This window comes from Papio anubis, chromosome 2, assembly GCF_008728515.1.
Source record: "Papio anubis isolate 15944 chromosome 2, Panubis1.0, whole genome shotgun sequence".
Classification (NCBI taxonomy): Eukaryota; Metazoa; Chordata; class Mammalia; order Primates; family Cercopithecidae; genus Papio; species Papio anubis.
In genome coordinates, this window is record NC_044977.1 from 323681 (window position 1) to 351327 (window position 27647).

The 27647-nt window shown below is 36.2% G+C and overlaps 1 protein-coding gene and 1 long non-coding RNA gene across 2 annotated transcripts in view; one reads left to right on the plus strand and one right to left on the minus strand.

Moving 5' to 3' along the window:
* ROBO2 (roundabout guidance receptor 2) overlaps positions 1-27647 on the plus strand; it is a 1748812-nt gene that overhangs the window by 158849 nt on the left and 1562316 nt on the right. The gene's annotated exons all lie outside the window — the stretch shown is intronic.
* LOC103880811 lies at positions 3430-11154 on the minus strand. The gene is made up of 3 exons (XR_642041.3): positions 11071-11154; positions 7956-8025; positions 3430-3471 (listed from the first exon to the last, which is right to left on the minus strand). It is a non-coding gene; the product is annotated as an uncharacterized LOC103880811 (long non-coding RNA).

The window sequence follows — 27647 nt, forward strand, 5'->3', positions numbered from 1 at the left end:
TTTCAATTGAAACATAATTTTTTATCAGAAATTCCAGCAGAGTTCTGTGCTGACGACTTCACTAGTGTTATCCCCAAACAATTACAGGTGTAAGAGTCACTATAGTTTTACAGCATTAGCAAAACATTGTACCAGGTTTTGTCAGTCATAAAATGAGGAATTTCAGATCCAAGTTTCTCCCTCCTTCATTGCTATGAAGTGAAGTCGATATGCAATCTGACCTGGCATTCTTCTTCCTACTTGGGATTAGCGGCATATGCTTCTGTGAGAGCTTTGGGCTTAAAGTTAAATCCATAGATACATAAATCTGGAATAAACCTCAGAGAATTTTTAGGCTAAACATTTTATTCTAGATATGAGGAGACTGAGACAGACAAAGGTGAAGAGGCTACAGCTATGGGTCACATTGGTATTTCTAGGTAGGACGGGGACTGTGGTTCATCCTTGAATCTTTTAAACACCTCCCAGCTATCAGCTCAAACACATGCCTGGCAACAAACAACATATTCCTTGGTGTGACCTTGTTGAGCATCTCCTTTGCCTAGATTATTTTTATTTGCTCATTGGGAGCTTATATCATTAGGAGTCCCCCGTTATTCTAGTTAACTTCATTTAGGTTAACTCTAGCTGGTTCCAAGATCAAGAGGTATCAAAGAATACTAGGAGCTCCCGCAAACTTGAGCAGGGAAAAAGAAGCAGGCTTGGAGGTTGTGCTTCCAGAGCAATGTCAGGCCTCACCCCTTGACGGCTGTCATGAAGCTACGACTGTACTGCCTGACCAGGGCAAAAGCCCCTCCTGCCAGAGCCTCTGCCACCACAGCTTCTCAAAGCTGGCAGTCTCTGCTAGGCACTGGCACCCTCATGAAAAGGGTGCCTGGATATCACCTTCTTCAATAATGTCTCTTTTAAATCAAAATCTCAGGAAGATTTGTAGGCCTGTGTTCTAGATTTAAGGGAAATCGGGTTTTTGCTTTCATCTTAGAGAAGAATTCATAGGGTGAAATTTTCCCAGACACAGGCACAGCGTTCAAAGAAGTACAGATCAAAAAGCAAGAACAAGGTTAGCTGTAGGGCTGTGAGAACATAATCATTGCTTGGCCCTAGCAAATCAAAGCTTTGTTTGTTTTTCCCCAGATAATGCCTTCTAGGCCACCAATTCACATGACTGCATGGTGAGAAGGTGGAGAAAACGTTTGGGGAGATTTCAAAATTGTTAAAATCATGTATGTTGGAGTTAATATAGGAGAAAATTATGCCTACTGATACTGATATTTGTCTATATCTTTCTTAACAATCAGAGTTCATTTAAGTGATTTTCTATTCATAAATTAGAAAGCAATTACTGTAAGGTTTTGATTAAGCTTATTAGATTCATTCATTCTAAAAGCCTGGTTACATTTTGTCACTTATCAGCTCATTTAAACAACAGATACTCAAGTACTGAACCTATGTTTACGCAAGGTAACGCTAACTATAGTCTTTAAAGGGAAATGGTTCACCATATTTGGCAGCTGTGAAAAAGTTTTGCATTGTTAATCCTGAGTACAGTGTAAGGTGGCAGAAGGCATGGGCCTTTTGAGTTAATGGGCAAAGTCTAAAAATAGCTGCCATTCACTGAGTCCATAGCATAGGCATTGCTCCAGTAATTTTTGTGTGTGTGTATGTGTGCTACCCTCCCCGTTTTTTTTGAGGCAGAGTCTCACTTTGCTGCCCAGGCTGGTGTGCGGTGGTTCAGCGATGGCTCACTGCAGCCTTGATTCCCTCTGGGCTCAGGCAATCCTCCCACCTCAGACCCCTGGGTAGCTGAGACTACGTGTGTTGCCACCACACCTGACCCATTTTATTTTATTTTTTGTAGAGATGAGACCTCACTCTGTGATCCAGGCTTGTCTTGAATTCCTGGTTTCAAGCCATCTTCCCATTTCGACCTCCCAAAGTGCTGGGATTACAGGCATGAGGCACTGTACCCAGCCTATGTTAACTTTTCTTTCTACCAGACTTTTGAGATATGTGCTAAGCTTATTCATACACTGAGATATACTTGACAAAGGTCACTCAGCAGACTTATGGCAGAGTAAAATCTCTGTACATCTGTTTTGTCTCCTATGTACATGTGCTTTGCTTAATACCCTGCCTTTAAGTGGAATTGGTGTGTGTGAATATAACTAAGCAAATTATACCACAAGAGTGATGGCACAGTCCTCTTGTGATTATTTCTTGTCACATAAGCCTTCTCTATAGCAGACTAGAGAGTTTCCTCTGGCTTTGGAGAAGTAAGCTGCTGTGTTTTGAGAGGGCCATATGGCCAGGATCTGAAGGTGGCCTCCAAGAGTTGAAAGCAACTCCCGTTGACAACCAGCAGAGAAACAGGGACTTCAGTCCTCTAACTGCAAGAAGCTGAACTCTGCCATCAATCTGAATGAGACTGGAAAAAGACCTCCAGGTTTCATATGGGAATTGCAGACTGGATGACACCTTGATTTTAGCCTTGGGTGACCCAGAGCAGAGGGTCAGGTTGAGCCACACTCAGATTCCTGGCCCATGGAAAATGTGAAGTAATGCACGTGTGTTGTGTTACATTTCTAATTTTATTGTACTCTGTTATGCAGCAAGAGGAAACTGACACGTATTGTGCAGGTTACACGACTGATGAGGGGCTAAGTATTTTTCTGAGAAAGCTTGGCTGCAAATCCTCTGGCCTCTCCCATTATAGATTGTTGCCTTCAAATTCGAGGAATCAGCAGTGAACCAGTCCAGGGAACTAGCATAGCCCTCATACTCTGGGCCAAGCTACCAGGTAGTTCAACTCTCATTAGAGAATTATGGTTTGGTCCTCTGATGACCAAATTTAAAGGAAAATTATTGGTGATTTGAAATTTATCTGAATACTAAGCTATTACTAGCTATCTAACAATCCTTAAAAAGAAAGAAAGATTTTCTAATAATTACTTTTATTCCTTTAGCAAATATAGGTACATCCGAATCAGGTCTTTTAATTGTAAACTGATTTTCTTTTAATGCAAAATAAAATATGCATGAAAGAATACATACAATGTAAAATCACAATAGAGCTAAGGTATTTTAGGAAGTATCTATTCAGGGCAACTTGAATCTGTGCTCCTGGAAATAACATTTAAAAATAAAAAAGAGAAATATCTAAATATTTTAAAGGGTGTATGTACCTATTAGTACATATCTTTTCCAATTTTATTTCAAATGTGCCATGCCGCCACAAAATAAAGATATGATCTTTCTTTCTTTCTTTCTTTCTTTCTTTCTTTCTTTCTTTCTTTCTTTCTTTCTTTCTTTCTTTCTTTCTTTCTTTTTCTTTCTTTCTTTCTTTTTCTTTCTTTCTTTCTTTCTTTTTTCTTTCTTTCTCTTTCTCTCTCTCTCTTTCTTTCTCTCTCTTTCTTTCTTTCTTTCTTTCTTTCTTTCTTTCTTTCTTTCTTTCTTTCTGCTTGACTTCTATATCTTTATCACAGGAGTATAACAAAGATTATATGTATAGTCATTAATCAATATGCATTCCAGATTGTTATTATATTGAGTCCATATATAAAGAAATAGATAAGTTGAAACAACTTTAAGAAAGAAATGAAGCAAAAGTGGTTAATAAATATAATAGCATAAAAATTATTGTAAGAAACTGAAAAATTTGTAGCCCATAAAGATTTCATTAATGTAGTGATAGACACAGGCTCCGTATCTCTCCATTGTCAAAATTAACTAGATTTCCTCCCAAAAAAGTGCTTTAAACAAATCATTGTGGTTGCTCGTCCTAGAATTATAGAATATGTTTATCTTTGCTTAATTGTAAAGTAGTAATTAGTACTATTCCCAGGATATTTAAAATAATGTGTGAGACCAATTTACAATCTCAAGGAAGATGACTACAAAGTGACTTTTAAAAAACTGTGTATATGATTCAAAAATCATTCGTAAAGACATAACAGTCGTGTTGTGTTGACTAATTACTACCAAATCGATACCAAAGGTTGTTGGCCACTAATTAACCGTATTTTGCAGTATAAGAAACAAAATCTTTGGCAAATTCTGTCTGTAAAAGCATCAGAAACCTAAAAAGCATCTACTTAGAAAATAAAATTTCCCTTATAATACCGTTTCCTCCAAAGGGGTATATTTTTATAATATTAGGGAAGAAATAAAAATTATTTGACAAAGCAAAAAAATACAGCCTGACATGAGTTTTCATATTCATACCAATTTTTAAACTAAATATATGCTTATATATATACATACATATATGCTGCCATTTCAAGTTTTACTTAGACATGTTGATTTGGTGAAGTGGTTATTCCAATTTTTGTCTGAAATATTTTAGACTATTTAAAGAATAGTCCCTATATTGAAAAATTGTCCATCCCATGGCAGTGCAGACAATAATCTTTCTCTACTCCTGTATTATTCCCTGCTCTCAACAACTGCTTTTAGTTGGTGTTCTTAATTGAACCCTAAATACGACTTAGGATTGTTTGCTTTTGCTTTGTGTTCCAAGAATTCTCACTTTAAATCCATCTAAGGTTACAACAGCCTCTGTAGAGAGCACGATTTATCATGCAGCTTTTATACAAATGTGACATGATCTCATTATATTTCTGCCAATGGATTTTATCGCTTTAATAATCCTTTGCAATATTTATAGAATGTCATGATGAATCATATTATATTTATCATATCACACAATAAATAGCATGACATGCTAATAAATCACTCCATTTTGGAGAGCGTTGAAATTATTCTTTGTAAGCTTGCATCAAAATGATTAGTCAGCATCCAGTCTCTTTATCAGATCTGTCGTCTTGCACCAATTTATAACTTAGAAAGGGTAATGCAAATGAATACTCAAAAGTATTTAATTATTTGCTAATTAATATTGTACATAAGTTAACTTCTTTAGTTGTACAAAATATTAAATTACAAAACCAAATATTTTTTATGATGAACCATTTTCTTAAGAATAATACAATAGACATAAGACTAATAAGGCTTTGCAAAAACTGAGATGTTTATTGAACATTTTTCAAATTAGCAAGAATAAATTTAAGAGAAAACTTTATTTTAAGGATATTAGAATCCACAGAGAAGAAAGGAATAGAGAAATATGAGGTAGTCTGCCAATTTTATATGCGAAAACACAGGCTCACCTATGTTACGGAACGCAATCAGTTAGACTGACAAAGAAATGAAATTAGAAATTAGATTTTCAGACATTTATCTTAGTGGTACTTTATAATAAGTTCTTTCCTGTTCTCTTTAAAATTTCATGTTTATTAAGTTTTAAGAATTTAAGAAATAATATTTTATATAAATATTAAAAGATAATTAAACTGATAGACATAATCAAGTTAGCTTAGATTGCATCAGAATCTTTTGGAATCCAGCTGTTATCTTCTTGGCTGCATGTTTGAAGGCAGCAATTTCTTTTCAATTGCCTTTTTGCTTTAATGTGAATTCTTTATTAGCTCTTTTGAAACAAAGACACTTTCCATGGACAAATGCGAGTCTCAGCTCAGTGACTATGGAGTTCTGAGGCTGTATCAGGCTGACCTAGGAAGCCCAAGGCACCAGCCGAGCAAAGTGGTTCAGGCTCTGAATTCTGGAGTCGGCTTTTCTGGTTTGAATCCCAGATTCGACGCAAATCAGAAACGGGATCACAGGCAAGTTGTCTGATTTCTCTAAGCCCCAGTTCCCTTCTATTAAAAACGGGGCTAAAAGGAATACAACACAGCTCACGTCTGTTGTGTGATTAATTATTGTATATCAAGATCAGAGGAGGACAGTATCTGCATAATAATCATCAACAAATAATAGATATTGTGTATACTAGTAACAGGGAGTAAGAGGAATCTTTCTGAACAAATGTTTGGAAAACATGGTAGAAATTGGCAACCAAATTTCGTCCAATAATTACAGAATTCCAGCGATTCACTGCTTTTCTTTGCAATAGAGTATACCAGAGCCTTGGAATTGTGTAAAAAAAAAAAAAGATTGTTTACCTGAAGATCCATAAATGTATCAGGCTCCATACAATTAAGTAGAAAAAGAATCTCTTTTTTATATTCTTCTTATCCTGTAGCATTTAACTGTACTTGGTGTCACATCAAAAACATTTCCGAGAGGACCTGGTTTCTTCCAATTACAAAGTAGGAAATGTATTTTTTTTGTAAAGTTTCACCAGTGCTCTAGTTACCAATATTTATTTTTGCCTTCTAGTCTTGTCATATGAGAAATCTCATTGAAAACTACAATACCCTCTAGTGTACATGATTGCATATTGTTTAAACATTAATGTTGTTTTAGGATTTTTATGCTTAGATAATGACAGAATTTTCAAAGCAATAAAATCATTTTTTTCATTTATTTGGCAAACTTACTGAGCATGTAATATGTGATAGATAGTGATTTAGTTGCTGGATATATAGCAGTGAACAATAGGCAAAAATAGACACAAGTTTTAAAAATCTATTATTTAGAGAGGTAAGACAATCATCAAAGAAAGTATTTAAAAGTCTTAATATGTCATGTGTTGGAAAGTGCTAAGGAGAAGAAATAGACACGGAGGGTGGAGGGTTACATGGTCAGGAAAGACTTCATTAAGCAGGTGAACTGTGAGCAAAGACACGAAGGAAAAGAGAAGACAAGCCACGCAGAACAGCCTGGTTGTTAAGAGCATAGACTTTGCAGGTGGAGAGGCCTGCAGGTGTCTGGTGTGTTTGAGGGAGTTGGGAGTTCTGTGTGACTGGGCTGTAGTCAGCTGAAAGACAGTGAGAGCAGAAGGAGACAGTTGGGTAATGGAGCCAAATTAGGTAGCTCCTTGTAGGCCTCTTAACATCTCAGACTTTTACTTTGAATGAGATGGAAAGCCACTGAAGAGTTTTCATGCAGCCGTACCTTACGATCTGGCTTAATGTGAGAAAATATCACTGTGGGTGCTATGGAGAAGGTGCCCTACGAGGCCATGGCGTGTTCATAGGAAATGCTAAGCCTTCTACCTGTGTGCCACACACTATCACCTCTCAACTAATGCAGAACATTATTCCGCCAACTTTTCCCTTTCTTCTGCATCGTCAATTCTCCTCTTTCTAATTAATAATATTATTCATAGGCAAACATGCTGCAATTATTCCTATTTTAAAATACCTTTCCATATCCTACAAATCTGTCAAGATACCGCCTCCTTTCTCTGATCCTCAGAGCGAAACTCCATGCGCCCATTGTACCCCGATCCTTTCATCTTGGCTGTTAAAGATTCCACCCCAATCTGTCTTCTCCTTTTCTACTTTCCAAAATTTGTTGTTGCCAAGGACATTGATCTCCATATTCTTCAACTTTTAGTCCCTTTTACAGAAGCTGACATAGGTAATCACTGACTTCTCCTTAAAGCATGTTTCCACTTGGATTGCAGGACACTGTGTTGTCGACTCTATTTACCGTATTAGCTGCTGCTTCCTGGGTTCCTTTGTTGACCACCGTCTTCCTGATTTCTCAAGTATTTCCTTTATTTAAACGCATTTTCTTTTTATCTCAGATGGTGTCCTGCTTTAACTCCATGGGTATACTGCCAATTTTCAGGTTTCTAATCCCCAGCTTTCATTGTGCTGTAGAACTCTGGAGTTGTACATTCAGCTACCGAGTTGATATTACCTCTTGAAATCTAATAAGTAACTCAAGGTTATTATTTGCAAAATTGACCCTCTGATTTTCTCCCTAAACCTGGTTCTCCCACAACTTGGCCAGCTCAATAAATGACAATTTAATCTTCAATTATTTAAATCAAACTCTCTGAAGTTATCCTTAACTATTATTTTTATTTTTCCCAGACTCAATCCATCAGGAAATCCCGCAAGTCTACTTTTAAATTGAATACCAGTTGAGGTAATTTTACACTGACACTACACTGGTCTAAACACCATCAGCTCTCGGTGGAATATTACCTTAGTTTCCTATTAAATCTGGAGCCAATGAAGACAGACGGCAGGCTTATTGCTAGTTGTTGTTGTTTTTCTGAAAGACATAAATTATTGTAATTTGGTGGGTCTTAAATAACTGATTTAGAAATTATGTAATCTCATTAAAAATACCTACACTATTTTATGAAAATTAAAAATATCTTAAACTGTATTTAGTAAAGTCTTGACAAGTTCTTTCTGTGTGAGTTTTAATGGTGAACTCTTGCTCAAGAACAAAGAACACGTTCAGGCATGTTAGCCAAGGGAAATTCTAAGCTAAACTCAGAGAGAAGAGGGCTATTGCTTTATTTGAATTTGGGATTCTTTGAGAGTCTTAAAGTCACAAAAACAAGTGTAAAAAGGAACCATACAAATATCTCATTAGTCATCTAGTTTTTAATATACTGTCTAACCAAGGGTTGCATTTCTTGAGTCAAAGGTAACATTTTATGGTTCATAATGTCTACATTGCTAAAATTTTAAATTTGGTCATAACATTTGATTGGTTCTCCTTCCTAATTGCAATTTCAGGGCCTGTAGTTTTCCTGGGTTGATAATTATTCAGATGAATGATTTATCCATTTAGATAAACATCAACTGGTTCTAATAATTTGCTATTACTGTTTATGTCAGGTTGGTGAGTCATAATTGCTTTCTTGAGATCTTCTGTTTGTCAAAACTGTTCTTTAGATTCCCACAAAACACTTTTGGAGTTAGAATTTTCCCATCATTTTTAAAGATAAATGGAAGAACTCAGAAATTAATTTGACCCCTTTGCTGACTTGCCGTCCTACTTAATTACTACAGAGTTAACTGTAAAAGCTATTATCTCATCAGCAACTATCTAATTTATAGTATCCTATATTAAGTATAAAATATTATGAACTGGTTGCGTTATCTGGCTTTATGTTATGTAATTGCCCATTCAAATTTTTATTTCAACCAGGTTTACGTGCTTTGTGACATTTAGGATATTTTCATATTTTTAGGTATTTCTTGTTTTAGTAGAGACTGATGTTCTTTAAATACAAGCTTTGATTTCTATCAGCATTGTGAGCAATTTGCTTATTTTCTAATTGGACTTTTTCGGGTCATAGAAAAATTAAGGAATGATACTGTCATTTAATTTCACTAAGAGAGTTGGAAAACACCAGTAATGATTTACAAGTTAAGGAAAGTAAACAGATGCTTTAGAAAAACATATTTTTAATGATTATCATCTTATTATTAATTAAAAGCTGATTTTTAAGAATGGAAGCAAATGTAGATTTACAGACTCTTAATGTCAAACTAACACCTCTTTCTGGTAGTTTAATTTACTTTTGTTCACTTTCTTCTTCATGTAAGAGTAAAAACTGTTTTGTGGAACACACTTCAATACAAAAGAAAGCTTGTTAATAGTTGTTCTACAGTGTATATTCTCAAATCCATGTTATACCACATCTTTGCATACTTGATAAGTCAGTGGCTTAGTGCATTACAAAATGAAGTTTCTTAAAACACTTGTGATTTTTTCACACGTACTGTGTTCTAGCGTTCTAGGAGTGTTTTGGTAGATTTACAGATGGGTTTGCTGTGTCACACTACAATCGAAGAAAGTTCTCCTTGGCTTTTAAATCTAATCTCTGAGGCTGGATAGTAGACTTTCTTTCCTCTGCAAAAAAAGTCTTTGTTGGATTTTTTTTTCCTTGAGGCATATCAAATTCTTACTTCCTTTGGGATATAAAGAAATAGAGATTCAAAACATTGTATATAAACTTTTTCATATTTTACCCCCTATTTTGTGGAGGAATGTTTCAAAAAGTAGCCAATGCTATATTTCTTTTTTTTTATATAGTAAAAACAGTTTTTATTTTCTTTTATTTTTTATGTTTTTATTATACTTTAAGTTCTAAGGTACATGTGCACAACGTGCAGGTTTGTTACATATGTATACATGTGCCATGTTGGTGTGCTGCACCCATTAACTCGTCATTTACATTAGGTATATCTCCTAATGCTATCCCTCCCCCAGACCCCCTCCCCACAATAGGACCCAGACAGTGCTATATTTCTTAGTTGTATTTTATTTTTATTTTTTCTTCATATTATGTTGAATATAAAATAAAACTTGAGAGATGCGCATACCAGTTTATTCAATAAGGCCTTTTCTTTATATATACTCCTAGACAAATTTTAGCAGAAAAGTCAGAAACTTGTACTAAATTAAAGCTTGGTTTTTTTGTTTCGTTTTGTTTTTTAAGACCTACAAACTCCTCTTGTATCAGCACACTTCATATTATGGCTGAAGCTGTTATCAGAAATACTATTTCTTAATATCATATATTATTCTTTAAAGCGCAACAATTTAATACAACCATGTTTATTAAGACCCTCACAGATCAAGAGCTGAGGGTCTTTATAAATGGAACATAAAGGATGACAGACATGGGGCCAATGGCCTCAAGCAATGCTCATGAGACCCCTTTGCAGAAATGTGGGCAGGCCTCAGAGGCGGGAAAGTTGTACTAAGAAGTAGAAAGTTGACAATTGTTTCTCTACCTAGTCAGACTTCTGTTTCCTCATTTGTCAAGTGAAATCAATAATAGAAACTACCTCCCAGGACAAATGATGTGATGGATATAAAGCATTCTTACACTTTGGCACATAGTAATTTTTCAGTGTTCCACAAGAAACCTTTATTTTGTTTTATTTTATTTCGTCCCTATTCCTTCGGCGGTCATTTGAAACGTTGGAAGGAAGGTGAGTGGACCGATCTGCTCTTGTATTGTTGCTGAAACGTGTAGGGGAGGCTGCTCTCCATGATTCAGTCTAGTATCATCATTTCATATGTGTGTCTTGAAGATTTTTAAAACATTTGATTTACTTAAAAACTTAAGCCTAACTGATTTGTGAACTTCTCAGAATGAGTATTCTTCTTAAAATGTTAAATAAGTAAGAAAATTAGCAGAATATAAGGAAGACAATTATCTGAAAACTGAACGGTAAGTTAAAGCGGAGTCAGCCAAAGGCACTCGGGACGCCAGAGCTGTTACAAGTGAGCTTTGAATTTATGTCCAGCGTCCTGGCACATAGAAAACTAAGAGTCTTTGTGTCTTACCGTCTTATAAAAGAAGTTATACAGGTTCAGCTGGAGAGGGAAGCAGTGTCCTGACAAATGTGGATTCGGGTCGCCTTTAAAACCGTTTCTAACGAAGGCCCTGCCTTGAGCTTCCCTCCCCTGGGGTGTCTCTGTGGAGCCCACGAGGAAACGCGAAGCTGAGGCTCCCGGTCCCCGAAGGCCATTTCCCCCCTTCGGTTTCATCAGATAACACGGCAGGGGTTGTTGGGGGAAGCGCGGCCCAGTCCCCACACTTCAGCTCCGCTGCAATGAGAAAGGAGGGAAGCCAAGGAAAACTGACTTCATTGAGGCAGCGGCACGAGAGAACAGGAGCACCATGGTTTGCTTAGGATTTAAAAATATTCAGCCAGACTACCCACAAGTAAATGTGGCCCAATCATTGCTAATGTGTAATCAGATTAGAGTTTCCTCCCTTCTTAGAGGGGTAAGAAATGGGTAAAGAGATGGACAGAGGTGCCAAAACATATCTTTTCTTAATTTCTCATCAGGAAAAATACTTATGAGTAAAAAAGAAGGAATTAAATGAAGTTAAACTAGTATTGAGTGAGATGGATCGATATGTTAGGTTAAATCCTTGCCATTAATCTGGAGGAATTAGTATAAAGTAAAATATAAGACCATTTATAGTAAACTAGTCAATAAAATGAATATAAAGGCAGATAGCCCACATATGCTAGTTTTTTAATGAAAAAAGAAAGTTCTGTTTCAGATATGGCCCCTCAAAGTATATGTAAAGAAGACTCAAAATAAATTGATCAAAAAATGGCAAGTAACATGTCAGATTACTTTTAAAAAATGTTCCTTCAAGCAAAAATTAATGAAATGATGGTAGTTGTATATAAAGAAGAAAATATGTGACAACAGGGTTTTTCATATTCACTAGAAACATACTTGGGAGATGAGACCTGACCCAGTAGGAATGAATATGAACAAAAATAGAAGACATTCACACACAAGTGATAATTTATGAGACATGAACTTGATCGTATTGATCCTGCTGAGTTCTCTGTTGAAACGACATAGCTTCCCCCATGATCTTCCCACAGCCTGTTTGAACTGTGCTCTGCTTGCCTGGAGCCGTGTGGCCCATGCTTTCCGTGCCGGGGCCACCTTGTGATGGCTCATCCAGTATCTACGAGGAGTAACTTCCAAGGCTGAGAGTGGCCAGGGGAGGAGGAAAGATTGTGTCCTTGTTACCAGGAAAGCAAGGTGCACTGGTAATAACTACAGCCTGAATGTGATGAAAGGCAGAGTAGAGAATCTCTGACATCATTCCATATCTAGGAGTTTCTTTTCATTTATTATTAATTAATTAATTTTTAAATTATACTTTATGTTCTAGGGTACATGTACACAACATGCAGGTTTGCTACGTATGTATACATGTGCCATGTTGGTGTGCTGCACCCATTAACTTGTCATTTACATTAGGTATGTCTTCTAATGCTATCCCTCCCCCTTCCCCCCTCCCCATGACAGGCCCCGGTGTGTGATGTTCCCCTTCCTGTGTCCAAGTGATCTCATTGTTCAGTTCCCACCTATGAGTGAGAACATGCGGTGTTTGGTTTTCTGTTCTTGCGATAGTTTGCTGAGAATGATGGTTTCCAGCTGCATCCATGTCCCTACAAAGGACACAAACTCATCCTTTTTATGACTGCATAGTATTCCGTGGTGTATATGTGCCACATTTTCTTAATCCAGTCTGTCACTGATGGACATTTGGGCCGGTTCCAAGTCTTTGGTATCATATCGAGGAGTTTCTATACGCTGTTCCTCTGTCTTTGCCTCCTGTCTGGAGTTAAATGAGGGATATTTTAAAAGATGTTCTCATGAAGACTTTTCCTAATTTTTTTTTTGGTAGGGTTCCTGTTTTCCGTATAACAAGTATCAAAAAGCATAGATGTGCTATTTGCAAAACTAATTTAAAATTTATTAGATTGAATTAAGTGTAACATTTTATACAATGTAATATAATGCTTTTTTAAACTAGATGTCACTCCATTCAAATCAGTGATTCGCTACAATATCCCATAACGTAGACAAACAAATGAACATCTAAAATCTGATCACATCTCTTCTTTAATGGCTCCCATGAGTCAATAGAAAGAGCAAAACAGAAGGAAAAGTAACATCTATAAAGGCCACCTTAGTGCCAGGAACTTTTTATTCATCATTATATTCAAGCATGGCAATAACACTGTGAGGCAATTGTCTTGTACTTACTTACAGAGCAGATAATAAAACAGGATCAGGAAGATAAAGTAACTTGTCCTAGCTCTAAGTAACTAATTGATGAAAAAGTTTGCATTCAGATTCAGAGCTGTCCAATTCCATATTCTGTACTAAGTCTAAATTATTTATGACTTATTATTTTAGCAAACAGCTCAATGAAACTTTTCCCAGAGCAAAAGGTGATTGCATTAATGCTTACGTGTGCGTCTGACCAATGGTATGTTGTCCGTTTATGTGACTGTAATTTTACCCACATTGAAATGTTTCTCCAGTGTTGGTTATAGATGGGGTTTGAACCTCCTTTACTCTCCCGCCCCTCCCTTTGAGATCAATTGCATCCATCTGCTGGGTGGTTAACTTAGGTTATGTAAATCTACAACCATGTATCAGAGATTTTTGGTCTGAATTGCTATCCCTGAATAACTAATAACCTACAAGAAAATTTCTTTGGCCTTTCACCAGTACAACTGTTTTAGTCTTAAGACACCCGCAAATATATCCTCTGTTTCAGTGACCAGTGAAGGCCATATTAACTCACAGTTGGCTATGGCTGGCATTTTAGCATGATATAAAAAATGGAAATCATAAAGAATCCTACGGACATTTTATACTATAGACATTATTTTTATAGAGGGTGGAGGTGCTTCATTTATGCATTCTAAGGAAAAAAATTTAGCTAGTAATTAACAGTATTTAACCTGCGTAAAGTCTTTTATGCAAGCTATAAAATTAATTTTATTACAGAAATTGCATTACACTTAACAGCTGATGACCTATCTTACCACAGTAATGTATTTTTCATTAAAATGAAACATTGTGTTTCAGAAGCAGGAGCCAGGAATCAGGGGTTGAATTGGAAACTGCCACATGTATTATATAGAATTGCTGTCTTCCAAAAGAGCACATAACCTGGCATTTCTCAGTTTATTACTGCATCAGGATGAGCAGATTTAAACTCTAATTAAAGAGATGCCATACATTGTCTTTTTACAACTGGGGTGACTTTAACTGTTGTACTGTCAAACTAGCCCTGGTAAATTATAACTGTTGTTTTGGTCTTTTATGTAAGCTCAGACGTCTAGGTTGAATTTATTATGAAGCTGGAGTATTGACTGTATTTCCATAGCCGGTATTTTTCTGTCTAATTCTGGCTCTACTGCTGTACTGCAATGTTCTACTCCCTGGCAGTGCAAAGTGAATTTTGCTTGTTTTTACTTTAGTTGTTATTGATTATCCCCAAAAATATAATTTTCAGTAGTCCACAATAAATGCAGTATGAATGGCAACTTCAATAATTAATTGAGTCAGTGAATGGAGTGATTATATTTTAAATGTTTCCCATAATATGTAGAACAGCAGAACAACGTGCAACTAGGGATTGGGGTATTTGGAAATCTTACATAAATTTGATATGTTTTAAAATCTTAATGAGGCCGGGTGAGGTGGCTCACGCCTGTAATGTCAGCGCTTTGGGAGGCTGAGGCGGGTGGATCATTTGAGGTCAGGGGTTCGAGACCAGCCTGGCCAACATGGTGAAACCCCGTCTCTACTAAAAATACAAAAATTAGCTGCGTGTGGTGGTGGTGCCTGTAGTTCCAGGTACTCGGGAGGCTGAGGCAGGAGAATGGCTTGAACTCAGGAGATGGAGGTTGCAGTGAACCGAGACTGTGCCATTGCACTCCAACCTGGGTGACAGAGCGAGACTCCATCTCAGAATAATAGTAACAACAATAATAAATAAATAGAATCATGAAGAATTTTCGATATAAAGATTCTTCTTGACTTGAGCAATATTTTTCCTGACCTATTATTATTTAAAAAAAGAAGTAATATACAAATGGCTTGGAGGAAACACACGTGGTATGAAAAATTAAAATTTTAAGCAACTTTAGATGTAAAGACAAAAATAGATAATTAAACATTAAAATACCTTAGATTTTGAGTTGCAATGGAAAAGTAAGAACAAAGTGGAAATAATCAGCAAAGTGAGTTGGAAGATTGAAGAATTGATTTAAGGAGTCTATTTAAATTCTAAGACACACACTAATTGCCAACGTCCGTTGATAACCATTCCCACTTTTGCCACCAAAATAAAATGGAAGAGCATAATTTCTTCATTTCTTAGAACGAACCTGCAATGTTCATTCTACGTGGTTTCCACTCCCTTTCTTCTTTCCAGAGAACTGCTTAATTTTTCAAAATTTCACAATACTGGAATATATTCTGCCTTTAGTGGCAATCAGAAAAGAGTGGAAAATCAATGATTCATGTGACAGAGTTCGGTAGCTAGAGGATCGTAACAACCTGTGTTTTCACTATTGGTTGTGAGGTAGGTCATGTTTTTTGTTAATGTTTCTGAGTTGATATTCTTAAGTTGTTCTATTGCTTAATCTATAACATTTTTTCATAGAAACAGATTTGGAGAGTCTGAATCTGAGTCATCTTTTGCACAACTCAGTCCTAGTGTTGGATTTAGCTGTAAGCTATTTATTTATTTATGTATGTATTTATGTATTTATTTTTAAAGACAGAGTCTTGTCCTGTCATCCCCAGGCCGCACTGCAATAGCATAATCATAGTTCACTGCAGCCCTGACCTCCTAGGCTCAAGCAATCCTCCTGCCTCAGCTTCCCAAGTAGCTAGGACTACAGACGCACACCACCTTGCCCAGCTAATTTTCATTCTGTTATAGAGGCAGGGTCTCCCTATGTTGCCCAGGCTGGTCTCAAACTCCTGACCTCAAGAGAGCCTCCTTCCTTGGCCTCCTAAATTGCTGGGATTATAGGTGTGAGCCACCATGCACGGCCTCAGTAATAAGTTTTTAAAGAACAATATCAAATTGTTCAATATCTTAACTAATATAACACAATATTTTAAAAATTAGAAAAACAAAAAGCTTGCTATATGTAATTGGAGTAGATAATATACAATAAAATAACTTTAATTTTTAGTTTTTGGAGGGACCTCCACGGTTTTACTAATTTACATTTCTACTAGCAGTGTACAAGTGTTCCCCTTTCTCCACATTCTCATCAACATTCATCGTTTCCTGTGTTTTGTTTTTTGATAAAACCATTTTAATTGGGGTGAGATAATAGGTCATGGTAGTTTAGATTTTGCATTTCTCTGATGATTAGTGATGTTGAGCACATGGATGGGACTGGAAGACATCATGTTAAGTGAAATGAGCTAGGCACAGAAAGACTGATATCTCATGTTTTCACTCATATGTGGGAGCTAAAAAAGTTGATCTTATAGAGACAGGAAAACAATGGTTACAATAAACTGGGAAGGGTACTGAAGAAACAAGTATTTAGAGGGGTTGGTTAATGTGTACAAATACGATTAGATGCAAGGAATAAAATCTAGTGTTTATTATCACAATAAGGTAACCATAGGTAACAAGAATTTATTGCCTATTTCAAAATAACTAGAAGAGTGAAGTTGGAATGTTCCTAACACAAAGAAATAATAAATGCTTGAGGTGATGAATATCCCTATAACCCTCATTGGATCATTAAACATTGTATGTGTGTATCAAAATATCACATGTACTCCCATAAGTATGTGCAATTATTATGTATCATTAAACATTTAAAATTTATTTATTTATATATTTATTATTATTAGTTTTTTTTAATAGAGACAGAGTCTCGCTCTGTCGCCCAAGCTGGAGTGCAGCAGCGCGTTCTTGGCTCACTGCAACCTCCGCCTCCTGGGTTCAAGCAGTTCTCCTGCCTCAGCCTCCCGAGTAGCTGGGACTACAGGCTCATGCCACCACGCCTGGCTAATTTCTGTTGTATTTTAGTAAAGACGGGGTTTCACCGTGTTGCCCAGGCTGGTCTCGAACTCCTGAGCTCAGGCAATCTGCCTGCCTTGGCCGTCCAAAGTGCTAGGTAAAATTTAGGTTTTTAAGTGAAGTAAAGTCTGACTAAGTAGGCTCAAATTACAAACAAGGAACTAACTAACAACAACAACAACGGAAAGAAATTTCTACAAAATCCTAAAACTAAAAAGCTTGTAACCTGGAAAATGAGAGAAGAAAAATAGAGCCAGTGATATGCCTGACGGCTGCCCTCAAACAGTTTATAGCAGGAATATATAAGAATGAGATGACGTAATTGGCCTTCATATAGATATAATATTTAAATGCTTTTCTCTTTTGTGTAGAAACATGACACGCTGATTTCTCATGTTGAAGGCAAAATTAAATCTAGCCAAATAGTGACCCAGCTCTCAGCCTGAAGTGATTTAGTGAGGACCAGTAACTCTAATCAGAGTGTATGGGCCTTGGCCAGGATGCTGACTTAAACCCCGCCTCACCATCTGACCCAGGCTCAGGGCACACTGACCCCAGAAACATCGGTTCTATCTTTGGTGCTTATTATTCCTGGTTGCTCTCAAATATCCTAACATGGTAAGACCATGAAGACATTTATAATCAGTCCTAAAGTAAAATTCAGCCATGCTTTTTTCTGCTGTTCCCAAAGACCAACTTGTGCGGGACTTCAGGTGGAAAGAACTGAAGCCTGGATTATGTTGTAGAAAACAATATTTTAGCCTGATGGTAGGAGCATAACACATTCTTTTTCATTTCTGCAAAAGATACTAATTTCTGCCATTGTTAAGTTTCAGATTTATTCTATTTGTCTCATCAAATAACCACTGAATTGCTCTGAGGAGTTGCTTACAAAGAATTTTCGGATCATGTGTGTCTGCTCACTGTCTACAGTTGTGTCACATTTATAAATGAAAATGTTTTAAAATTAGATGTCAGTCTTTATTTTCATCATTTTCACTGATTTCAGGGGCAAATTATCTGTTAAAATTTCTTTTTCAACCATCTACAACAGATCTAAATATGCCAGGGATACGTAGTAAGGTATATGACTCTATGCAAACAAAGAAGAGAAAATAGATCATCTTTTTCTTTGTGGTACTGGAATTACCATATTTAAAGCATTCTTAAAGCCATTTCTAATCATTGATTTTGCCAGTATGACATGCACTCTTAGAATTGTTTGTCCTGTTAATATTCCTTCATAAAAATATTCTCTAATGCTAAAGAGACTGGCTTGTTAACGGAAAAAAATTCAACCAAGTGAAATTTATAGCTCCTCTTTGAAAAAGACAGCTCTTTAAGGGCTTTGTGGCAAGAAATCAGGGGCATTAGCAATCACTTTCAAGTCACTTTAAGGGAAGATTCATGAGAATCATTGAAAGAGTTTTATATATATATATTTTTTATAAAATTATATATACACACATATATTCTATTCCATGTACAAACTACACTTTTAAACAGGCATTACTTAAATGCTTACTAGATGGAAATTAGCAATCTATGATTCTAAAACATAGATTTATGTAGAGTGATGTAGATACTTGAATTTTGTCCCAGCTCTACTTCTTGATAGATGTATGAATAGTCGTGTAATTGAACCTATCTGAACCAACTTTCTCTGTAAATGGTGAAAATCATGTCTCAACAAAGGGACAGTGAAAAAAGTAAAATACTTGATAATATGAGTTCAGCTCAGCCACACATAGTTAAGCAATCAATAAATGATAATAAAAATAATAAATAACTTGTTTAAATACTTCCTACCCTTCAACACCTGGCATAGCATTGGATGAGAATGAAAAATTCACCTGTGTCACAGAAGCAGAAATGAACTGAACACTTTAGATATGTTTCACGTCACTTGGCTCCTACAGAGAAATTTGCCGTCAGAAAACAACCCACGTCTGAGGCTGCTGGATGAGGAACTTAAGAGCCCCTTTGCATAGGTGTTCTCATTTCTCTCGTGCTGGATACCACACCTGTCCTGTAAAGGCCTGTGAGTATGCTAAACTATCATGGTTTTAAGTGTGTACAATTTCCCTTTGTCCTTTATATAGTATACAAAATGGCACATGCAAACACACACACACACACACACATACACACACACAGCCCAGGAAAATCTGAAAGAAAAGATAAAGGAAAGCCTCAAGAGCAAAATACTCAAATGCAGAAGTGTAGACATGCAAATAAAATATAACTTTATTTTGCTAATAAAATTAGAATCAAGCCACAAATTTTTGTGACTGGTAAAGATAATTGAGCCCCCAACCATTACTCTCCTTTCTTCACTCCAAGCTAATTGATTCATTCAACAAACATATTTACTATGTACAAGCATCAGTCACTGAGCCATATGCCCAAATAAATGTCAATCACCGCCCTAAAGGTGGACTGATGTGAAAGGTGAGACATTTCAATGCGTTGTGTTACATACTGTGACAAAGTAGGTATAAGAGATGATGTGACTCCTGTTACTACTAGAAATTAGGGAAGACTCACCAGAGAAAGTGACATTTAAGATGAGTCCTTAAGGGTTTAGCAGAAACCCTTGTATTGGGAAGAGGAAAGTTCCTTTTAGATTTTTTTTAAACTAAGTGTGTAAAGGCATAAAAAGTTATGCTGTGTGCAGAGATCAATGGGAAGGGTACATGATGAGAGCACAGGATGCGGAGTAGGAAATGAGACGCAGGAACAAGAGGGTAAACAAGCGACAGTTTCTTAAATAGAAGAGCTACACAATTGACTCTTATCTGTATACAAAATAACTCCTGTGTTCCCTGGAAAAGGTTGTTTAGGAGAGTGACAAGTTAGTAGAGGCCAGTAAGAGTGGAGGGAATGACAACCTTTTGTCTTTACCTCCTTCAAGTATCTGCTCAAATATTGCCGCTTTACATAGATTGATTTGAATCACCTTCTTTAAATAACAGCCGCTGCTACTCTCTTTCCTTATTTCCTATTTTATTTTTCTTTAAAAAAATCATTACAGGAATAGTTACGATTTTCCCACTAGTATGTCGTTTTTTATATCTTTTGAGATGATTGCCATAGTCTCAGTGACCAGAATATTGCCTGGGACATAGTAGCTACTCAGATTTTTTTCAAAATGTGAGCTCATGAAGACCCGGACCAAGGCGATCACCACAGACATAGAGTAGGGACTACAGACTTAAGAAGCTTTTCCAAATTAAATCAACCAAACGTATTTGGTGACGGCACATATGTAATGAGGGAGGAAAGATTAAAAGGGGAGGCACTTCCTTCACGGTGAGGGAGGTAGGATGAATGATGATGAGGCACTTCCTTCACGGTGAGGGAGGTAGGATGAATGATGATGACATTCACTGAAATGAAATGTAATATGAACACCTTTGGGAAGGAGATCATAAATTCAGTATCAGAGGTGTGGAACATCAGTTCTCTATCAGTCAAAAGGGAATGGAATTGCAGGCCTGGGGCCCCAGAGAAAGATCTGAGATTAAGGTAGAGATATATAAATCATTAAAAATTGATAGCAGTAGAAGACACAAGTATAAAAGTCATATGAGTAGTGAGCATAAGAATATAAATACTGCAAAGTTGGAGCATTTAGAAAACTATTAAGATCAAGAAATAAAATGATAATATTTTTAAAATGAGAGTTAAGGATGACAAAAATTGTATTATTCCAAGGTTGCACTGGGAACCTTTGAGATTGACCACTGTTCATCATGAGAACTAGATAAGGTTTTTGTTTTGTTTTTTAGCAGCAGCATGGGAAGGAAAAAAAATACAGTTTTTGCTAGACTAGTTTGTGATTTGTGCATTTTAAATTTAAGTGTAGAAACTTACTAAGCTTTTAGATTTCAGAAAGACGTAGGTGACCATCTGAGTTTTGATCCATAGAGCACTTTTGTCTCTCACCAGTTCCCTGATAGAACCAGCATCTGAAATGTTCCCTCCTGTCCCGAAGGCCTGCACTTCCTATGGCTTGTTCTATGTACTTATTTCCCATTTGAATGACTGTCCTTTTATTCTATATGTTGCAAAGCAGAAATAATTGAATAGTATGTAGCCTTTCTCAGGTGCACATCCTTTTCTCTCTCCTCTAAATTGGTCACCACAATTCCAGTATAGCAATCTCAACAATGATGGCAATGTGATGTTACCACTACTCCTTGCTCACTAGGGAGGCGTTTGAAAGCCACCCATCCGTTGGTAAGCTTATTCCAACTTACACCTGGGAAACCGTCACTTACCCACTCTCAGTCGATTGTTTTTAATGGAACTGAGACTGCTGGATATTGTGTTGGGGAAAAAAATCCATGCCGAACAACTGTTATGTAAGAATTAATGGAATTCCTAGAAAAAAGCAGACACTTTTGTGTTCTTTCGTGAGGGAATATGAGAAACAGCTGCTGCTACGTTGTAATCATAAAAGCAGAGCATAAGTATGGAGCCAAATATGTAGAAGAATGCAAATCTGAGAAACAAAGAACAAAAAGAAAATCGTTACGTCAGCTCTTCATATGACTCAGCAGACTTGTTAGTCCTATGAAATAAGAAATGGCTGTTATTTAAGGTGCAGTTGCTTAGTCTTTTCCTCTCCGCAGCCACCGGAGTCCTAATCAGTCACTTATCATGTGCATTAATTGTGCTGCATATTTTATAAACATTACATCATTATATCATTTAATTTTCAGCACAATTCTGTGAGCCAGTTATGACCACTGTTTTATAGATAAGAAAGCTGAGGAATGGCAAGGTTGAGGAATTTACTCAAAATAACACAGTTAATTGAGGCACAGATGCAGGAATTAAATCCTAACCTGTTCTAAATCCCGCAATATTATTCCATCTGTCCTGGCCTGAATTTGGCTACATATTAGGATTTCCATTATAATATCTGGCACGAGGTTTCCTCTAAAGTCTGCCTCACACTAGTGCCCTGTCTCCATCTTCTCATGTCTGTAAATGGAGTTTAAGTGATGGGGTTTACATTTCTTTTCTAGCTGCATACACAGACAGAATTACCACCTTACGGAACGAAATCACATTAATAATGGTCCTTGCTGCTCAACAGGCAATTAGGATATTCTCTATGGACTCATCCAGTCCCCGGACCACATCTTATTCTGTGAAACATATAGAAACCTAGCTTAATTAAATTAATAAAATAAAATGAAACACTTAAAGATTGAGAATGTGTCTGAATTAGTACACAACTACGTTACTTAGATAATATTTAGCTTTTTAAAAAAATTTTTGAAACCTCATGTAATACCTGTGTGCTTGGAAATGCTGACTATTCTTATGCTTAAAGCTTATCCATGATCTGCGTCAGAGTTTGTGTAACACAAACCCCCCAGTTTACACACACATACACACACACATGATATATATGCATGGAAAATTGAGTATATGTATATAGAAACATATCATTAAGTGGATTTCTAAAGTTCTTAAGAATCATTGATGAAACAATTCATTCGCAAAGACACCTTTAACAAATGTTTGATTCTTGTCTTACCTTAGTTAAGTATTATAGAAACGCTATGCAAGTTTGTGTTCTTTCCTTGATCTGATTTACAAAAGCCAATTTATCAGATATCAAGGAATCCCAGTTTTTGTTTCTACTTTTCAAAGGTAAACAAAAAATCACAAGCACTGCATATCTTTATCTTTTAAATAGAAGTAAATCTAGCAGGCATATTGTTTTACATAAAAAATATACATTAGACTCGCAGTTTTCATTACAGCAAGTAAGGAGCTGAGAAGTCACCACTTCATTCTAACAACAAGTTAAAAGCTTATCAAATGAAAAATGAACAGTTCTTTTTAGATCCATCTAGAGGTCAGATCACAGAGCAAACTGCTGCCCCTGAAACTGGAGAGACACACAGGCAGACACCGAGATTCAAAACCTACCTGCACAGGAACCCATCAGGAACACCTGTGGGAACCGGCGCCAGAGTAGGGAAACCTGAACCATAATTGAGGAGTTGCTGGAGGCCCACTGTGGACAACTCTGAGAATGAAAAACTCCAAGGGAGTCCGTCACAAAGGGCCCCACACACTTTTGTGAATTTGAGCTCTAAGAACTCTATCAGGTCCTCACAGTGAATACTGCATAAAAATCTCTCAAGCTTCTGGCAGGGAGAGGGATAAATGAACCAATTTGAAACACAAAAGGGCATCCTGTTCTTAAAGACTTGTCTTCCAGATAAACATTTTATCAGGGACTAACCTTCTGTGATATTGTCAAAGCCTAACGGACATGAAGGAAGGAAAATATCCTGTGTATTAGTCTGTTCTCACACAGCTCTGAGGACATACTTGAGACTGGGTAATTTCTAAAGAAGAGAGAGGTTTAATTGATTCACAGTACAGCATGACTGGGGAAGCCTCAGGAAACGTACAGTAGTACTGGACGGGGAAGCAAACACATCCTTCTTCACATGGTGGCAGCAAGAAGTGAGAGCGAAGGGGAGAAAAAGCCGCTTATTAAACCATCAGGTCGGGAGAATTCACCCACTACCATGAGAACAGCATGGAGGTAACCGCCCCGTGATTCAGTCACCTCCCACTAAGTCCCTGACACGGGGGGCCTATGTGAACTCCAGTTCAACAGGAGATTTGGGTGGGGACACAGCCAAACCATATCACCCAGCTGCAGCCACTTCTTGTCATCCTATGTCACCCAATGGGCAGAGGTTGTGGATGGGCTGAGAAGCAGGTAAAGTTCATAGTCCGAAGTCACAGGCTCAACAAAATACTAACAACTTCCCCTACTGAAACACCTTACCAATCTATTAAAGGCCTATTTACTGCAGTTCTGTTTACCCAGTACGTCATGGCTTCCTTTCAACAAAATATTACAAGGCATACTAAAACATAATAAGCACAGTTTGAAAGCAAAGAACAATCATCAAAATCAGAGTCAGATATGGCAAGAAAGTTGGAATTATTAGACAAGAACTTTTTTATTTAGTAACTATGATCAGTATGCTAAGGGTTTTAATAGAAAAAGTAAACAACTTGGAAGAACACATAGACAACGTAAACAGATGAAAATTCTAAAAAAGAATCAAAAAGAAGTATTCGAGTTTAAAAACACTGACAGAAATGGTGAATGCCTTTGATGGGCTCATTAATAGACTGGACGTGTATGAGGAAAGTCCCTCTGAGCTGGAGAATATGACGACAGAAACTTCCAAAATAGAACAGAGAAGAGAAACATGATGAAATAAATCAGAATGTAATATCCAAGAAATGTGAAACAACTAAAAACTATGCATAAAGGGAATACGAGAAGAAGAAAGAAAGAAGGAAGCAGGATTTGAAGCAATAACAGAATTTCTCCCAAATTAATGACAGACACCAAACCACAGATCCGGAAAGCTCAGCGAACACCACGGAGGACAAATGCCAGAAAACCTGCACTGAGGCATATTATGCTCCAACGTCAGAAAATTAAAGGCAAGGAAAAAATCTAAAAAGATGTCAGGTTTTTAAAATACCTTAATTATAAAAGATCAAAGAAAAAAATTATATCTGACTTCTTTTCAGAAGCTATGCAAGCAAGAAGAGAGTGGTTTAAAATATTTAATGTCTTGATAGACATAAAAAACTCACCAAGCTAGAATTCTGTACCCTGCAAAATTATCCTCCAAAAGTGAAAGAGAAAGAAAGACATTCTCAAACATAAGTTGAGAGAATGTTTTGTCAGTAGACCCGCCTTGCAAGAAATGTTAAAAAAAAAAAGTTATGTAGGAAGAAGGAAAATGATACACGTTACAAAGTCATATCTACATAAATTAGGGAATAGAATCAGAAAAGGATAAGTGAAGATGAACCTTTTATTTTTGTTATTTTTAATTTATCTAATAACAGTTTATTCAAAATAATAATAGCGATGATGAATTAGACTGTTTATACTTCTGTTCATATATGTGGCTATGTGTAAATAAAATGAGTGACAGTAATGATACGAGAGACAGGAGTGAGTAATTAGGATTATTGTGTTACAAAGTTCACACACTACCCATGAGGCAGTAAAGCATTGTTTTAAAGTGCACTTGGATTAGATGTAAAGGTATATTGCAACCTGTAAGGCAAGTAATTTTAATTTTAATTAATATGGATGATATTAATACACTAATGAAAGATAAAGATTGTGAGAATGGATCAAGAAACTATTATATGTTATTTATAAAAAGTCTGTTTTAAATCTAAAGACTCATAGGTTAAAAGTAAAAAACAGGATGGTGAGAGATATACTATGCTAACACTAATCAAAAGAAAGCTGGAGTAGCTATATCAATTTCAGACAGAACAGACTTCAGAGCAAAGAAAGTTATCAGGGATAAAGAAAAATATTACATCGTGATAAAGGGTCAATACTCCAAGAGCACATAAAAATCCTTAATGTGTATGCACCTAACATCAGAGTGTTCTAACAGATGAGGCAAAACTGATAGGACTGCAAGGAAAAATACATAAATCCACTCTTATAATTAGAGACCTTAATGCCCTGCTACCGTAAATGGACAAATCCAATGGGCAGACAATTGGTGAGGACATAGATGTGCACCTTTACAAATCATTTGGATGTAACTGACATCTGTAGACCTACTCTATCTGACAGTAGTGGATTGCACAGTCTCCCCAAGCTCACATAGAACGTTCAGCGAGATAGATTACATCTGAACAATAAGACACACCTTACCGAATTAAAAACAATAGAAACCATGTATTGTCTGCTATCAGACTACAATGGAATTACACTAGGTCGATAACAGAAGGATAGCTGGAAAAATCCCCAAATATTTGGACATTAAATAACACATTTCTAAATTACCAATGGGTCAAAGAAAATATCTCGGGAAAAATTAAAAATATATTTTGAACTGAATTTAAAAGAAATACAGCTTATCAAAATTTGTGGGAGGCAACAAAAGCAATGCGTGAGGGAAATTTATAGCATTGAATGCATGTGTTAGAAAAGAAGAAAGAACAATCAATAATATAAGCTTCCACATTAAGAAACTAGAAAAATAGAACAAATTAAATCCAAAGTAGGCAGAGAAAAATAATAAAAATTAGTAGAGGAATCAATGAAACTAATGACAGATATCAATAGAGAAAATCAATGAAACAAAAAACTGGTTATTTGAAAAGATCGGAGTGGAAGAGAGAGAGAACGAGAGAGAGGGCACAGGAATTATCAGTATCAGCAGTGAAAGAGAGGACATCACTGTAGATTTACGGGCATCAAAAGGATAATAAAAGAATATTGTGAACAACTCTATGCTTCCAAATTGGGTAATCCAAATAAAATTGACCAATTCCTTAAAAGACACAATCTGACAAATCTTACACTAAAAGAAACACAATTATAATAGGCTTATGTCCATTAAGGAAACTGACTTAATAGTTAATCACTTACCAAAATAGAAAACACCAGACCCAGATGAGTTCAGGGAGGAATTTTAGCAAACATTTATAAAATAAATTATGCCAATTCTCCACAGTCTCTTTTGGAAGACGAAAACAAAGGAAATACTTTCAAACTCATTTGAGGCCAGCTTTACCCTAATACAAAAACCAAAGATATTATAAGAAAAGCAAACTCAAAACAGTGTCTCTCAGGAAAATAGCTGCAGTAATACTCAACAAAATATTAGCAAATTAAATCCAACATGTGTAAAAAGAATTATGTACCACAACCAAATTAGATTTATCTAGGCATGCAAGTCTGGTTAAATATTTAAAAATTAATTAATGTAACCCATCACATCAACAGACTGAAGAAGAAAAATTACATGATAATATTAATATATGAAGAAAAAACATTTGACAAAATCAAACACACGTTCATGATAAAACTCAGTAAACTAGGAACAGAGAACTAACTACTTCAGGTTGATAAAGCATATCTGGAAAAAGCTCTAAATCTGCCGCTAATATCATACGTAATAGTGAGAAACTCAAAGCTTCCTCATTAAGATCAGGAACAATGCAAGAAGATTTCAATTCACCACTCCTTTTCAAGATTGTACTGGAAGTTCTAGCTAATCAAGTAAGAAAACAAAAATTTAAAATATAGAGTGGAAAGGAATAAATAAAACTTTCATTTTTTGCAGATGACTTGATTGTTGACATAAAAAAATCCACAAGAATTCTCAGAAAAACTCCTGGAATATTAGTGATTATAGAAAGGTATCAGAATATAAGGTTAATATACAAAACTAACTGCTTTTCTACATATTAGCAATAGACAAGTACAATTTAGAATTACAAACACACATTTACATTATCACCCCTCAAAATGACATACTTAGGTATAAATCTAACAAAATATGTACAAAATCTAAGTGAGGAACACTATGAAACTCTCAGGAAAGATATCAAAAAACTAGGCTGGGTTTGACGGCTCACGCCTGTAATCCCAACACTTTGGGAGATTGAGACAGGCAGATCACCTGAGGTCAGGAGTTCG